At 46.6% G+C, this 17,866-nt stretch overlaps 1 pseudogene; it reads right to left on the bottom strand.

Annotated features, from left to right (window-relative positions):
- Positions 1–200: 200 nt before the first annotated feature.
- On the bottom strand, positions 201–9,534 carry LOC131094986 (cytochrome b-like; annotated as a pseudogene).
- Between the last annotated feature and the right edge of the window lie 8,332 nt (positions 9,535–17,866).

The following is a 17,866-nucleotide window of genomic DNA, read 5'->3' as shown; positions in this document are numbered from 1 at the left end:
CTCTAAGAAGGGGTTTAGTCTTCAATCTTTGGCTTACAAGACCAATGTTTTTTATAAACTATTAGAGTTAATTAAAGTTTAAGTAGCTTGTTTTCTAGGGCGGCTGCAAGGGGGAACAGAACTAGAATGATTGTGAAGTATGTGAATGAGGCTAGTTGGCTGATGATGATGAAGGGGTGTTCTACTGGCTGGCTGCCTACTCAGGTTAGGATGAGGACGTTGGCTGGGGTGAAGTATTCTGGGTCACCTAGGAGGCTGAGGGAGAATAGGGCTAGTGAGACAAGTAGGGAGAGCATTAGTACGAATCCTAGGATGTCTTTGATGGTGTAGTATGGGTGGAAGGGGATCTTGTCACAGACTGAGGGAAAGCCTAGCAGGTTGTTTGAGCCTGTTTCGTGGAGGAAGGTGAGATGGACGAGAGTAAGGCCTACGATGACGAAGGCAAGGAGGAAGTGGAGAGAAAGAATCAGGTCAGTGCGGGGTTGTCGACAGAGAACCCGCCTCAGGCTCACTTGACTAGTGTTTGCCCAATGTAAGGGATGGCAGAGAATAGGTTTGTGATTACTGTACCTCCTCAGAATGATATTTGGCCTCATGGTAGGACGTATCCTACCATGCAGTTGCTATGAGGGTTAGGAGGAGGATGACTCCAATGTTTCAGGTTTCTTTGTTTAGGTATGTGTCCACGGAAGGAGACCAGGACATCAATTAGATCATCACAGGCTTGATTTTATTGATTAGTACAGCAGGTTAAATCCAGTTCATAATGAGCTTCATACATATTGCAAAAGTTGAGATCAGGATTGGTTATTTACATATCAGCAACTACGCCTACTTCTGCATTCTTATGGTTATACTTTTGATACTTTCTACATATTCTCAGGAAGAATCTCTCTTCCCTATCCTCATGTTGCGGCAAGGGCATTCTGTCCTTGCCTGTCATTGGTCACTGACTGCTGACTTCTCATTTCAGCTTACTGACTGCTGACTTCCCTCTCTCAGCTTAACCAGCGGCATTATGTCAGCATGGCCTTTCTCAGCCAACCAACTATTGATAATATCCTCCACATTTCCCCCGTTTTCTTCTTGAGCAAGGAGATTAGTTTGGCAGGTTTTTGCTATTGTACAGCTGACCATGTTTTGAATACAGTTAAAGATACAAGGCAAAATAAGCAAAAACAGTAAAATTACACCCAGTAGTCCTATAGCATAGATCACAAGGTTCCTCAGCCATGGCCCAAGTCCTAAGCTTTTAAGCCATTCATCAATTCCTAAACCTTCTTCTTCCTTGAGATTGTGAAGTCCCTGTTGCAGTTCTTTTATCTTAGTGTTAATGGACACTGAGTGATCAGACAGATTCATGCAACACATTCCCTCAAACTCTTCACATCCATGCCCTTGTGCTAAGAGCAAAAAATCTACAGCAGCTCTATTTTGCAAAACAGCATGGTTAACACTTTGCACATCTGCGGTTAGCATATCTAAAATTTGTGATGTCTTGTTCAGCTCATCCTTTGCCCAGCATCCTAATTGTTTTGCTAAATTCATGGCTTTATTGGGAGATCCTCCTGGCAAGATAGTTGAAACCACCACTTGTTTGAATGTACCCCAAAACTGTGGATCTCCTATCTGGCTGCAGTCTAAGTCATGTATGCTATGTCTTTTCCTGTTTGAATTTTGACTCAGCTGCATTAGCAAGGACACATTAGGGTGAAATAATGACAATTTCCCCAAATAACAGGGTCCACCCTGTGGTTTGGCTGGTATACCATTCCACGCCCTGTCTCCACAAATCAAAAATATTCCTGTGGGTAATTTCATTGGTGCTGTGATATTTGTGCCGTTACATTGACTGTAATACTGCTGAGAGAATTTACTCACATTCAGGGATGAATCTAGGGTGGCCCATGTTTCTTTAGGTTGGTTTAAATTCTGAGCATCCGAAAATTTGAAGCTTAACCATCCGCCAGCTGTAGTGTTAGACATACTGGCGTTTGTACTTCCAAAAAGATCCAATTCCTCAGGAGGAGAATGCAAAGAGGTGTTAAGTGATTGGATTAGTAAGCATTGACGATAGCCATCACTCTGACTTGCAGTATACCCTTGCTGTACTGGCAGTGTGATGTTTGACATGTTAGACATACATAAGGTTTGATTGTTTATCAAATTGCAAAATTCTCCAGGAGACCACACCGGAAGTCCTACCAGGCATGTTCGAAATGGGTTAGTGACTCCTCCAAGACTAAGACAAAGTGATGATTGGTTACTTTGATTAGCAAGTGTCACCCATAAATTTTCTCTTGGTTGACTAAAGTGTGTTATTCCTACTGCTTCACTTGCTACAGCATTGAGCAGTATAACAAGAACAAACCTCATTTTTCTTTCTGCTTGCTTTGTTTTTCCTTTCTTCGTTGTCTTTTCCCTGGTTTGCTAGATTGTCTATTGTAAGGCTAAGTCAGTTTTTGAATATACTGATCTAACTCTAAATCAGCATCCTTGCTTACAGGTATAGCATGAGGTAAGTTTGAAGGCTCACTGATATCCTTACTCAGATGAGATCGTTCCCTTTTTTGCCTTCCTTTTCTTATCTATCTTAAATCTTGCTGCTCCTAATTTTACTGGTCCTGCCACTTGCAAACTCAATTTTTGCAACTTTTCAATGCAGCAATCTAGTGCTCTATCAGGATTCCCCTTGAAGGGTCTTACAATTGAATGCTGTGTTAAAGGTACTAATTTCCTACACCTTATAGAAACTATGCGTGATTTACTTTGAACCTTAATTGTATTCACAATACATTGTACCTCCCATCGATAATAAGCAAGAATTTTCTGTTCAGGAGACTCATAAAGGTTTAAAGCTATATATGCATTTTGCCCTGTTTGTCTCCTTAATTCATCTTGCCAGCTTTTACCCCACGTGTGCTCATGTTCACAAGTGTGACACCACAAATCCCACAATAATGATTGTTCTATCCAAAAAGTTCTATCACAACCCTCACAACGTAGGGCTATCCAGGCAGCACAATGTGGATTGTGACAGTCAAGGCAATGTTCTTTCGCTAGATTTGTTAAGCGAAAAGTTGATAATGAGTCAATAAAACCAATCAACTCCTGGGCTGTCCGGTAGTGACGTGTCAGTGCTCTGTCCACCGCTTTCGAGTACCCCTTCAATTGTAACAGTAGTGGTCGTAGGACTAGAAGCAGTTTCTTCCCCAGTCGCTCCCTGTCATCCTCCGTAAGGCGATCCACCAGAGGCTGCATCAAAAACAGGTTTAGTCCACTTAGCAGGCACCCACAAAGGCCCTGTAGGTGAGGAAACACAAAGATACCCCCGACCCCAATATAATACTTTTGCAGCTTTTTCCCATAATCCTGCACTCGGGTTCTTATACTTAACCCAGACCTCTGTTTCCTTAGTATTTTCCTGACTTAACCTTGGATGATGTTTAATTGCAGGAGGGGTATCGTCTTCCCCAAAAATACATAAATGGTTAATCACATACAGAATCTTAGCCAAACATGCTTGTGGATCTCTCAAATCTTGATGTTTTTCCAAATACTGCTTAAGGGTACAGTTTGCTCTTTCCACTATTGCCTGTCCAGTAGGGGAGTGTGGAATACCTGTCACATGCTTAACAGACCACTGATTCAAAAATTTCTGGACTCTAGCACTTACATAAGCTCGACCATTATCCGTTTTGATACTCTTTGGAACTCCCATAACAGTGAAACAAATTATCAGGTGTCTGATAACATGTATAGCTTTCTCTCCTGCCTGAGCCATAGCCCATATGTAATGACTATACGTAGCTATAGTGACGTGCACATGCTTGACTTTACCAAATCTAGCTATGTGTGTAACATCCACTTGCCATTTCTCATTTATTTCTAAACCTCGAGGATTAACCCCGATGCCTAGAGTTATGATAACTACATGTTGGACATGCTCTAACAATGGCCTTGGCTTCTGACAAACTCAGCTCAAAGTGTTTTGCTAATCCTTTTGCATTTTGATGATATCTACTATGTGCTTCTCTGGCCAATGTATGCTTATCAATAGGACAAGAATTATCAATGGGTAGGGTAACCAATTTATTTGCACATTCATTCCCTTCTCCTAAACCTTCAGACCATTTATGACTCCTAATATGAATCACAGAATACGCTGCTTTTCTCTCCCGTAAAGCCTTCCTTAACTGTATCAGTAAATCATAAAATCGTTTATTATTCACTTCCTTAATTGCTGCTTCCTCTATCCGTCTGACTACTCCTGCAACATACATAGAGTCTGTGACCACATTTAAAGCTTCCTGTAAGTTGGACACTGTCCATACTACTGCTAACAATTCCAGAGTTTGTAAGCTATCTGCAGGGTCTGCTGTGAGGAGTTGATGCTTCCATTGTCCTTTTTCTTGTCAGGTGACAGCAGCACGCCTTGATTTCTTTCCTGCATCTGTAAAAACTGTAATAGCTCCTTCTATGGGGTATTCTTCTCTCAAAGGTTGAGTGATCCAGTTCCATTCTGTCATCCATTGCAAAACTCTAGGCACTAATTTGCTAGTCTCTACTTTAGCAGGTGACATCAATAATGCTTCCTGTAAATCCTTCGAATTAATCAAGTACCAGTCCAAGGTTTCTTTTTCCATAGGCAATCTAATGGTAGCAGGTTCTCTACCATCCACTTCAAGAATTCTGAGATGCCCCTTTTTAATTAATGCAGCTAATTGTTCAATTTTTGAAGATATTGTTTTCTTATGCTGTAGTGGTGGTGACAACAATTCCAACACCCGTATCTCCCCCGTTTTCTTTTGTAATTGAGAGAGAGCACCAAGCAAGGGGCAAGGGCTATTCCAAATAGTAAGATCAATGGGGTGATTGAGTTGTCGACGAGACACATACCCTTGCTGTACACAATTACTAATTTGCTGCAAAGCAAGATGATACTCCTTTGTCAGGTGTACAGGAGTAGTAGGGTCAACGCCCTTAACAAAGGCCGTAGGATTTCTAATAAATTATTTGGTATTCCCACAATGGGCTTCAGCCACTGTAAGTCTCCCAGCAACTTCTGTGCATCATGTAGAGTCTTAATGTCCAATTGTAATTCCAATTTTTGAGGTATTACTATTTGGTCGGTCAAAGTCCATCCCAAATATTTCCAGGACCTTGTAGTTTGAATTTTCTCTGTAGCAATAACAAGTGAATATGCAGCAAGTGTATTTTTAATGCTGTTAATCTGTAAAGAGGAGAATGGCTGTTGCTGTGCAAACAAAATATCATCCATGTAATGATATATTATAGTTACTGGCCATTTGCGACATAGTGGCTGTAATGCAGCTTCAACATAAAGCTGACATAAAGTGGGGGAGTTGCGCATGCCTTGCGGAAGAGACGTCCATTCAAATCTTTTATCCAGTTCTCCACGATTTATTGCTGGTAAAGTAAAAGCAAATCTCTTCATATCATCAGGATGCAGCCCAATAGTGAAAAAACAATCCTTTAGGTCAATAATTAAAAGTGGCCAGTGTTCTGGTATCATAGCTGGATTTGGAAGACCAGGCTGTAAGGCCCCATTGGTTCCATTTGGTCATTTACAGCCCTCAAATCATGTATCAAATGATATTTCCCTGATTTCTTCTTGATTACAAAAATAAGTGTATTCCAAGGGCTCGTGGATAGTCGTAGGTGTCCCTTTGTATATTGTTCCTGTACCAATTCATGGGCATGCATAAGACTCTCCCCTTTTAATGGCCATTGCTTAACCATCACCGGTGTATCCGTTTTCCAGGTGAGTGGAATGGGGAAAGTCCAAGCAATGGTAATTACCCCAAAGGGTGCTGATTAGTTAACACTACTCCCAATTGTGTTAAAATGTCCCTTCCAATTAAACAGGAAACTGTAGGAGGCAGTTGAACAATTGAAAACACAGCAGATACTTGTTGATTCTCAATGCACATAGACAAAAGCAGCGATCTGCTTCCAATGTAAATCCTCCTACTCCTGTGAGCATGTTTGATGATGGAAATAGGGGCCAATGTTGTGGCCACACTTCTGGAGAAATGATGCTGGTATCTGCTCCTGTATCCAATAATCCATAAAGGGTTATGCTTTGATGCCCATAAGTAATTTCAGCCTTTTGCTTTGGTCTATTTTGTAAATCCACAGTCAGAAGTGTAACACCAGTAGAGCCAAAACCTTTTTCATTCCGTGTTTGCCCAGTAAATGATTGTATTCCCAATGTCATTTGAGATAGTGGTACCAATTGTGCGATGCGTTGTCCTTTAGTAATTTTAATCGGAGGATAAAGGGTGTAACCCATGATTTGTATTTCCCCTGTATAATCCGCATCAATAACACCAGTCAAAACACATAATCCCAACATAGTTGTAGAAGAACGTCCCAGCAATAATGCTCCACATGTTTGTCCATTTAATATAAGAGGACCCTTTACTCCAGTGGGTATCCTCTCAGGCCGGTTCGTCATTAGTGTGACGTCTACTGCTGCTGATAAGTCCAAGCCAAGGCTCCCTGTTGTTGCGGGTTGCAGACAGGAGGTGGCAGCGATGTCACGGCAGCAGCTTGTGTCTGGGCGCGGCCCCCGTGATGCGCGCTCCGCTGATGGTTTACCGACCGGAGCCTACAAGCCGTAGAATCTTGGGAGCTGGATTGGCAGTGTTGACACCATATGCCAGTCGCTCGGCATGTTCGGCGTGTGTCCTTCATTGCCGCATCGGTAGCACTTGATGAATGGTTTCGAACCTCCTTGCGTGACTGCCAGTGAGCCGCTTCAGAGAGGAGCAAGAGCAGCTAGCACCTGATTCTGAGTAGACTCTGCTTGCTTTTGTAACCCTAATCCTAATTCCTTTAAGGCTTCTGCTATAAAGGCCTGTGAAGCTGTTGGCATTAATGCCATTCTCTCTAATGCCTCCTCAATACTCCAATTTGCCTCTAAAGTAGCTAACACTCTTTGTGTTGCTGGATTGCTATTTTGCAAGGCCCACTGCTTCAATAGTGCCCCCTTCATGTAGTCTGCAACCCCGGCCCGATCTATAGCAGTAGCTTCTCTATTGATAAAATTTCCAAATGATTCTTCTCTACCTTGTTTAATGCCCATATAAGCTGGTAACCCTCCTGGCTCTTTAACCATATCTATTGCAGCACGCACCAACCGCATAGACTCTCTAATTTATCTGCTCCCGATATCATCTGTGCCTCTGTACGTAAAAATGCCCCTAAGCCCATCAGCTCCTCTACTGTTACTCCATGTAATGGGTCTCCCTGGGCTCGTTGTACAGCAACCGACTCATTTACCAATGTGCATTAAACAATAACTTGCTTGCCAATGTGCATTAAACAATAACTGCTGATGCTGAGTGAATATCAACCGAATTATTCCTCTTAAATCATTAGGACATAAAACCTGAGTATTAAAAAGATAATCTAGCATTTGCCTAACAGGTTCACTTTTTACTCCAAACTGACTAACCGTAGAACGTAGCTGAGCTAACAACTTCCAATATAAGGGAGTATATTCCGCTTTATTATGCGTAAGGTTCCCCTGTGCATCATACTGTGGTGTGTATGTGACCGGACATGCAAGACTAGAAGCTACTTCCACCGCCTCGTCATCCCCCATTTGCATTACTTCTTTTGCCAAAACAGCCCAAGCTTCCCTCCTGTGTTTAGCCATCTCCCCCCATAGATCACGGTGTGCCCCTGGGATGGGATCTGACTCTTTAAGGGTGCTATGTTGCTGGCGCTTCGGTACAGACACCGAGTTTTCGCACGGGGAAGGCAGTGGAGCAGAGGCTGGCTCGCGCGGGGGAAGCAGCCCCCCCGCTGGAGCCGACAGTGAAACCGGAGCCAACTCGAGTGGAGCCGGCTCGCGTGGAGGAAGCGGCCCCCCCGCTGGAGCCGGCTCGTGCGGAGGAAGTGGCCCCCCCGCCGAAGCTGTAACTGGAGCCGGCTCACTCGAGGGAAGCGGCGGAGGCAAAGCTGGCGGCGGAGGCGAAGCTGGCTTGCTCCCACCCCCACCATCCAACCCGCCTGAAGCTGACGGCGGAGGCAAAGCTGGCTTGCTCTTACCCCCACCATCCAACTAGCCCTCCCTCTCTGACAGGAAGGGTGCAGACGGTTCCACTGTGCCTATAGGAAAATCCTCCACACCACTTTGCTGGGGACTCTTAGGCATAAGTATCTTAGTTACAGAAGATGCCAGGGGATCATCCTCACGACCATACCCTATATTCCTCTTATGAGCTTCTGTCGCCCTTTCTGCTGCCTTTGTCTCACAGACCTGCTGAAGTAACGTGTTATACACCACCCGCCATAACTTCCCTAATTTCTTTGCTGACTTATCATCGTCTAACACTGTATCCCACAGGATTTCCCCAAATTTGTTCCACTCTGCTAGCTCATGAACTGTATGTGGATTAGCAAAGATACCTTTAGCATGGCCGTAAGCTAATAACCCTGGTAATTCCTTTTTTAAATCTATCCCTTTTATTCATCGACGTTCTAAATACGCCGCGAATAAATCGTATGCCGCTTGCCTATCCATACCTATTAGTCAGCGCGGGCTGTTGCAGCTCTCCAGGCTCCTGCGACATGTATTTGCTTGATTCACTGTTGTGATCCTCAAGGGTGCTTCAAATTCCGGCACCGTCCCGGCTGCAAGGACCCAAACCCAACTTCCTCGACCGTGGCGTAATCCCCTTTTTCTTTTAATCCGAGAAAAAAGGACAGAGATTTGGCGTTGCCCGCATTCTCCACCATTTGTCGACGGAAGGAGACCAGGACATCAATTAGATCATCACAGGCTCAATTTTATTGATTAGTACAGCAGGTTAAATACAGTTCATAATGAGCTTCATACATATTGCAAAAGTTGAGCTCAGGATTGGTTAGTTACATATCAGCAACTACGCCTACTTCTGCATTCTTATGGTTATACTTTTGATACTTTCTACATATTCTCAGGAAGAATTTCTCTTCCCTATCCTCATGTTGCGGCAAGGGCATTCTGTCCTTGCCTGTCATTGGTCACCGACTGCTGATTTTTCCTTTCAGCTTACTGACTTCTGACTTCCCTCTCTCAGTTTAACCAGCGGCATTATGTCAGCATGGCCTTTCTCAGCTAACCAACTATTAATAGTATCCTCCACAGGCATGAGCCGTAGTAGAGTCCTCGACCGATGCGTAAGTAGATGCAGATGAAGAAGAAGGAAGCTCCGTTTGTGTGGAGGTTGCGGATGAGTCACCCGAATTGTACGTCTTGGCATATGTGAGTGACAGAGGAGAAGGCTAGATTTGTATCTGCTGTGTAGTGCATAGCTAGAAGACCTGTGACGATTTGAGTAATTAAGCAAACGCCTACTAGATACCCAAAGTTTCATCATGTTGAGATGTTTGATGGTGCTGGGAGGTCGATTAGGGTGTTGTTGATGATTTTGAGGATTTGGTGGTTTTTACAAAGGTTGAGGGCCATTGGTTATTTCTGTATGTGGATATGAGGATGATGAGAATGGATAAGGTGAATGATCCTAAGTAAGCTTTGATTAGGCCTGAGTGGAGGGTGGTGGCAGTTTTGGTTGCTATTAGTTGTAGGCTGACTAGCCCCTCTGGACCTAGTATTTTGTATCAGGAGAGGTCAATTAGGTGGGATGCGATGTTTTCTCCTCCTTTGAGGAAGTTGGTTATACTTAGGCAGTGGGTTAAGGGGTTAAAGTATCCTAGGGATGTTGAGAAGTTTTAGAAGGGAGCTTGTTTTGTGAGGATGAGTGTTTGGTCTATTTTTGAAATTTCTAGAACTAAAGCGATGCCTAGGGCTGTTAGGATTAGGGAAGTTATTTAATAGAGGGTGGCATGGTTATTGGAAGGGTTTTTGTGGGGATGATGAATGAGGTGATGAGGAATCCTGCCAGGATGCTTCCCAGCACAAGGCGAGTGACAGGGGAAGTTACTGTGGGGTTGTTTTCACTTACTGGGGTCAAGGGCGGAATTCAAACTGTACTAGTACGGTTATGCGGATTGTGTGTACTGTGGTGAATGATGTGGCTAGAAGGGTTAGGAGTAGGGCTCAAGTGTTTGAGTAGGATGTGTTTAGGCTTTCAATGATTTGGTCTTTTGAGTAGAATCCTGCTAGGAATGGTGTTCCTATTAGGGCGAGGTTGCCGATGGTAAGGCATGCAGTGGTTGTGGAGAGTATTTTTTGGAGTCCTCCTATTTTTCAGATGTCCTGTTCTCCATTTAAGCTGTGAATGATGGAGCCTGAGCATAGGAAGAGCATGGCTTTGAAGAATGTGTGAGTTGAGATGTGGAGGAAGGCTAGTTCGGGTAGGTTTAGTTCGATTGTGACTATTATTAGTCCTAACTGGCTTGAAGTGGAGAAGGCAATGATTTTTTTAATGTCGTTTTGGGTGAGGGCACACGTGGCTGCAAATAGTGAGGATAAAGCTCCTAGGCAGAGGCACAGGGTTTGGGCGGTTTGGTTATTATTGAATAGAGGGTGGGTTCGGATAAGTAGGAAAATTCCGGCAACTACTATTGTGCTGGAGTGGAGTAGGGCGGATGCGGGCGTTGGCCCTTCTATTGCAGCTGGGAGTCATGGCTGGAGGCCGAATTAAGCAGATTTTCTGGTTGCAGCTAGGATGAGACCTAGTAGGGGTAGTGTAGGAGATTGGGATGGGGTAGGAAGTTGTTGGATTTCTCAGGTGTTTGTGGTGGAGCCTAGTCGTGCTATGCAAAGGATAAGCCTGATGTCTCTGATTCAGTTGTAAAGTACGGCTTGGAGGGCGGCGGTGTCGGCCTCTGCTCGGCCGTGTCATCAGCTGATTAGTAGGAAGGTTATGATTCCAACTCCTTCTCAGGAAATGAACAGGACAAACAGGTTGTTGGCAATGATTAGGATGAGTATGATGATTGAAAGAATAGTAGGTAGTTGTTCCCAGAATTCAGGGGAAGATTCTTTCCTTCTACAGTTTCTCCTGAAATAATCTGACTGTCTACCTTGACCCTTGACTGAGTGCTAAAATAGTGATCTTCCCATTGCAATGAAATGCAAACTCCAAAGCAGTGAGTGTCTGCTCAAGAACCATGGAGATGCTGCTGTGCTGTTTCACAACAGAAATGCCAGAGCTCAGAGGGATTTTGGGGAAGATTTTCTGGGCAACAGTTTCCAGCAAGTTTAGAAGAATTGGTGCATGCAACTGATTTTTTTTAAAAAGTACCTGAAGGAGAGGATTTTAGAAGCATTTTTATGTCTTTGGTAGAACAGTAGCATTGAGTGTTAAAGAAGAACCTGCATTTTCTTGGTTATGTTTTTAGTCATTTACTGGCAAAACAGGCCAAATTGTAGGCACAACCAAGAACATTGCCCTGATCTCTTGCTGGCTGTGTGAATGAAAGGTGTCTCCTGGAGGGAAGTTGGCAAACAGGAAATCAGCTCTGTTTGGGTTTACTTGTTCTGTGGGATTCAGCAGCCCAGGCAGTTTTCTCACAGCATCTGACTCATTTCCCGTGCCCACTACAGGTCACCTCAGGCATGTATTTAGCGGTGCTGATCCTGAGCTGAGTGAGAAAGGGACATTTTATGTTCCTGGTGTTTAAGAATTCTAGAGCTAGCTGTCACCTTGGCCAGTAGCAGTAGAGGACTGGCTAGGGAGACCGAAAGAAAATCCATTTTGATGCCTTCAACAAAGGTAACAAAGGCATAAGTGGATAGTTCCTAGCTTCCCTCTCAGAGTCCTGAAGAACTACAAACTCAGTTTTGCAGAGAAAATGTCACTTGCTGACAGCAACCAGAGGAGAACACTGAACTAAGAGCAACATCCCAGAGAGTAGAATTAGCCCAGTTCAATTTAGTCAGAGAGACTGAGAATTCTATTCCTGTCAATTTAGTGACATCTCCTTAGAAGATGCAGTTGTGGAACAAGAAGGCCACCTTGAAAAGGTGGATGCTGTATTTGAAGTCAAACAGGCAACTTTTTGCCTGGAGAGCTGCGTGGGCCAAAAGGACGCAGGGCTGGTGGCCTTGAGCAGCTGAAGATGAGGCCGCGTGTGGCCAGGAAGCCAAGAAGGCCAAGGGCATGGTGGCCTGTGTCAGCAGCAGTGGGGCAGCAGGAGCAGGGCAGTGAGTGTGGCCCTGTGCTGGGCAGCGCCACGGCCACAGCTGAGGTCATTCTTGGAGTTCCTCTTGGATCCCGTGAACAACAGGCTTTGGCCCACAAGGAGAATTTGTGCTGCTTTGTGATGCAGGAGAACTTCCCAGGCTCTTTTGCATTTGCTGTAGGGAAGATTGTTTATTGCTTGATATAAAGTCACAGACCAATACAGAGTGTTTGCTTTGTCTTGCCGGGGCATGGTTGCCACCTCGTCGTAGTGACATCAGAAGGTTGCCTTGGTGCATGGAAGGCCTGAGTGTCAGAGCAGCCCTAGGCCTTGCCCAGTGCAGGAGAAACCTCGTGTATGAGTCATTTTTCGGTGGGCACTTGCACATTCAAACGCCTTGTTTATTCTGGTGTTGCAGCAAAGCCTGCAAACTTGTAGAGCAGTGCTATAATGATTCACCATCTTGCTCCTGCGCTTTTTGCTGTATATGGTGTTTCCTCTTCAATCTACTATTTGACTCTTTTTGCACATAATAGAGACAAGATAAGAAGAGCAAGAGCCGTTTTTCCCCTGGCTCTCTCTGTTATTGCAGAAGAAGCCAAAGAGGAGCAAAATGAGGTGGATGACAACAACCCTCCAACCTTGTTCTCACCGCCCTATTCCAGACCTATAAGTGCCAGTTGTGTGTGGTGCTGTCTTTAGTGCAAGGCAGAGCTGCAAGTTTTGGAGCAGCCAGTACTTTGCTGTTGCAGGCTGAGGATGCTGGGTGCTGGAGTCCTGCCAGGTGCTAGGGATTTCCTCTAGGCAGTGACCGCAGAACTTGGCCTTTGACCTGTCCTGTTGGGGCAGTGCAGAGCTGGGGGCTCCAGCTGTGCTTCTGGCTGCTGGGTTCAGGGAAGCTCCATCTCTGGGCTTCTGCGATGTCATGGCCAAGGGCACACGTGGTAATGCTGGAGGTCAAAAGGCTTTGTTTGTTTCTTTTCCCTTTTTGGAAAGGTGTCTTTGGCTTGTGCAAGTGTTCTGCAGTTTTCTTGAGTCGTTCTTCACTTGTAGAGTCACTGTTGACTCAATTGACTTTTGGCTTTTGAGAAGCTGCAAACAGCAGACGGGGAAAGTTTCTGCTGATCCATTTTGCACTGAAGTCTGCAACTTTGGCAAGTGCCTTGGAGCCATGAGTGGGGGTGAAGCTGCAAGTCCTTGACTGCTGTCTTGTGTTGCTCAGAAAAGGAAGGCCATCTTGAAATGGTGCCTGCTGTATCTGAAGTGAAATGGGCAATTTTGTGGCTGGGGAGCTGCATAGGCCAAAACAAGCCAGGGTTGCTGCCAGTCTTGAGCAGCTGCAGTTGAGGCAGCGTGTGGCCAGGTGGCCAAGAAGGCCAAGGGCATGGTGGCCTGTGTCAGCAGCAGTGGGGCAGCAGGTGCAGGGCAGTGAGCATGGTCCTGTGCTGGGCAGCGCCGCGGCCACAGCTGGAGTGCTGTGTGCACTTGTGGGCCCCTGGGAAGCAGAGAGTCATTGAGGGGCTGCAGCGTGTGCACAGAAGGACAGGGGAGCTGGGCAAGGGGGGGGAGCACAAGGCCAGTGAGGAGGCACTGAGGAAGCTTCTGCTTGGACATGAGGAGCCTCATGAGGGACCTTCAGCATGTCCTCAGTGCATCCAAATATTTGAGCTGCTTTTGGAAGCGACTTCTCCCCTTTTTCCTTAGTTTTTTTTTTGTTTGTTTGCTTGGAGGAAGAGGCTTTTTCATTTTCTTTTTCTCCCAACTAAAGTTGTTTTCATAATTTTTTTCTGCCCTTTTATAGCACTGGGACTGAGTCTGCTAGAATTTTGATTTCCAATGTATCACTTCTGGAGAATGCAGTAGTTTTGCATGAGAACACATCATTCTGTGCAGGGACCTTGGTGCAGAAGGAGCTGTTGTGGTCCCAGGCCAGCCAGTATGGCCTCACACATCACTTTGAGCTTAGTAGTGACCGTGCCTTTTTGCAGCCCAGGGAATCAGTGTGTGTTGTTTGGGAATTGAGCAGCAGGTCAATGCCCTTGCATTCCAGCTGCTCCTCAGAGATCACAGGAGCTGGAGGGAGCTGGGCTGGATTTCTCATTCCAGCCACTTTAGCACCACCAGTGTGGTTGAGTCCAAGAGAAGAACTTGCCCGAGCACAGATGCACAAAGAGTGCAATTCCCAGTGCAATGCTCTGGGTCTGATCCCTTTCCGTAAGGACCTACACGCTCCAGATTCCGCAGGCGTGTGCTTTTTTGAAGCAACAGGGGAGCAATCTCAGGATTGTAGTTGAGCGGGACACTGACTACCTAGTTCTGTTGTCTGTAGCAACACAGAGGGGACAGTAAAGAGAGATTTCAGTAACGAAATCTGTCAATCTCTCTCTCTCTCTCTCTCTATCTATCAATCAATCTATCTATCTATCTATGTAACATTTGCATAATTGAATCTTCCTGGCTCTGGTCCAAGGCAGTTGGAGGTGCAAAGCTCACCTAAAGCATCCCTTTCTGGCTAGGATTAGACACATATTCCCTCGACCGATTCTGAGCAGGCAGAGATGTTTCTGCCTCCAGATAGGATGGTTTTCCCTTTAGAGCTGTTTCCCTCCTCTGGCCTCTTCTGCCCTGATGTCTCCAGTTAATTCTTTCAATTTCTGCCTGTCCTAGAGAGGTGCAACAATTCCATGTTTAGGTGGTGTTTGGTGACTCTGGTCATACATGCATTACATGACACATGGTTTCCTTCACTGGCATCCCCAGGGCTGTGTAAGTGCATTCGTTCATGGGGCCTTAGGAGAGTCTCTTTCCCTCAGCAGCAGCAGCAGCAGCAGCAGCAGGGAGCGGTGGCAGGGTCAGGACCAGGAGGAGGTGCCTGCCCTGGCCCTTTGCTCCCGGGCCCCAGGCCGGGAGGGCTCTGGCTGCAGCAGGGCGCTCTTCGGACAGCCCCTGGCAGCCTCTGCACGGAGCACGGCACGCTGCCCCACCCTGCTTGTGCCACTTTTCTTCAACAATACCCTAGCTCCTCTTCACAAGGAAAAAACTCCAGCAATGTAAAACGAACTAATTCAAGTACAGTTCTATATGCCTTTGTGTTGTAATTCAAGGCATGTATTTTTTTGTCTAGAATTTCATGATTTTTATGAAAACATGCATTCATATCTGCACATTTTTGTGGTTTTAATTATTCATATACCAAAACACTCCTTTTTAAACTCTTGATTTATTGCAGTTGATAATTTTGACGTTGTATATTTTAAAATGTCACACAACAACACCCTTTGGGTAGTTTTTCTCACACTTAAAAAAAAAACCCTGTAAGTAATTTTAGTCTCTGTCTCTCCAAGTTGGTTGATACTGGCATGTTTTAAATCAGGCTATAATACTTTTAGAGGCTTGAGAGAGGTCCAATGAAATGCACACCAGTGATTCCTCTTCTGCAATGTCCTGGCCCTGCCAGAAAGCCTCTTTTCACTTTTTTTTTCTCTCATTAGGTCAACTGCAAACACACGTTTAGTTGCAAACTTACACAAGATGAGCAAAATGAAAATGATGTGAGGGGCCTTTGGGAGCTCCTTGCTGATCTTTCTGCTTCTTCAGCTGTGCAAGGCTCTGATCCAGGCAAAGCGATTGCACTTAGTGCTACACAACCATTTGTCTGGAACTCTGCTGATTTCTAGGGACAGCTGGAGGCCTCAATCTCCCTAGGATGTTTTGGCTGAGCCAAGCTTTGCTGGGTTTTGGCTGCAGATACCATTGCCCTTGCTGTCTTATATCCACAAGGACCCTGGCTGGGCAAAACTGCCACGTGGGCCATCTTCCAAAAGCACTTTGTTCTGGAGTTTGTGACTGAATGAGAGCCTCATCCACTGCCAAACCACATGAAAAAAATAATGAAACAGAACTTCCCATCCTTAACAAACAACTGACAATTCAGAAGTGGATCTAGAGCATCGGAATGAAAAGGAAGGCAATTTTCCAATGGAGTTGTGCTTTCGGGAGTTTTTCTTCTGACTCCCACTCACAGCTGGCACTGGAAAAAGTCACGTCTCTGCAAGCGTCAGTGTCTTCTGTCTGCCATCAGTTGTTTTGCTGCAACAATCAGAACAGGCAACAGGCTGGAGAGAGGCTCAGCTGATGCTAGCAACAGGAGCTGCCCCAAGGAGAAAAAAGAAATGAACTTTTACCTCCCAAACCCAGAGGCTCAAGCAGGATTCCTCTGGTTCCCAGAAATACAAAGAGATAGGGCTGAGAAGACCCTCTGCAGCTATGTGTTCATGCACAAGACTTTGCTGATGCCATTTGGGTTTGGCCTTTTTTTCTTTTCTATCATTTCTGTATTCCTTGCACATCAATTTAGAGCTCTGTAGGCTACTCTATTTGTGACTACTTTTCCCAGTCCTTTTCCATGGCCTTTGCCTAAGCAGAAAGACAAACTTCCAGAGCTCCAAGCGCCGGCGGGTAGAAGGCCCCAGTGTTATCTTGGTTCTTCCTGGGACAGACCCCTCTGGGGAGATGGTGGACTCACCATCCCTGCAAGCCTTTACAAGAAGACTGGATGTGGCACTCAGTGCCGTGCTTTAGTTTACGTGTTAGGCCATGGGTTGGACTCGATGATCTTGAAAGTATCTGTCTTCCAAGTCAGGGATTCTGTGATTCTGTGACTGAGGCAGCTTTTCCTGCAGCCCTGGAAAGGGCTGCGGGGGCACTTGGCCAAGGACGGGGATCAGGGCTCATGGAAAAGAAGCAAAGGGCTCAAGGCAAAGGCCGAGAGGGCAGAGCTGCCACAGCGCGGCCCAGAGAGAGCCTCATGTCCTCCTCCTCAACCTGCGCCCTCTGCGCTGCCCTTTGCGGCGCCGGCGGCTCCTCTCGCTGCAGAGCTCCAGGGCGTGCTGGGGATGGGGCCCCTCATCTCCAGGAAGCGCCGGAGCGTCGGAGGCGAGCGGCAGCTATTGTGACCGGCAGGGGAGAGCTGCGGCTGCGGCCCTGGGCACGGCGAGCAGCTGCTATGGCTGGCTTCTGCCGTGGCTCCTGACTCTGCTCCGGCCTCTGCTCCTGCCCTGTGCGCACAGACACGGCCGAGGGCTGCCCTGCAGCTCCCTGCCACTCCGCAGCGGGCCCGGCCGGGCTGCTGCTCTCTGCGGCCTCTGCCCGCTGCTGCCAGCCCCGCCGCGCTCCCGCCGGCCTCTGCCGCAGCCGGGCCCACACGGGAGGCAGCACATTGCGGCCGGCTCAGAAAAACCCTGCTCGCAAAGCGCCACGGCCTCTGCCTCAGGGCACAGGCTGCCGCCATCCTCGCAGCTGCGAGCCGGCCCGGGCCGCCTGCCGGCCTCGGCCACAGCTCCCGCCTGTGTCTCCGTGGCCGCGGCTGCTCGGCACAGCGGGCTGAGCACAGCCAGCGCCAGCAGCAGCTCCTCATGGGCCCAGGCTCTGGGCGCTCCGAGCCCGCCCTCCCCCGAATCCCAGCCCTGAGGGGCTTGGCGTCCCAATGCATCCCCTGGGAACAGCAGGGTCGGCCGCTGAGCTCCGCCCAAGATGACACCACCAAGTGACCAATGGAAAATTCACCAAATCCTCATCAGAGACAACTCCCATGGTGCCTGACAGCCTGAAGCAACTGCCAATTACAGATCATTCCATCCATGTGGGAAAAGAGACTTTTGCGTTAAAGCAAAACAGAGTTGTCAAAAAGTAGAGCAGGAACAAACAACAAAGTTATTTGGACTCATGCTTCTTGTCTCTGTTAGAAAGGCCAAGAAAATGC

This window comes from Melospiza georgiana, chromosome 32 (genome assembly GCF_028018845.1).
Source record: "Melospiza georgiana isolate bMelGeo1 chromosome 32, bMelGeo1.pri, whole genome shotgun sequence".
Lineage (NCBI taxonomy): Eukaryota > Metazoa > Chordata > Aves > Passeriformes > Passerellidae > Melospiza > Melospiza georgiana.
Note: the sequence above shows the minus strand (reverse complement) of the source record. Positions and strands in the feature narration are given on the sequence as shown.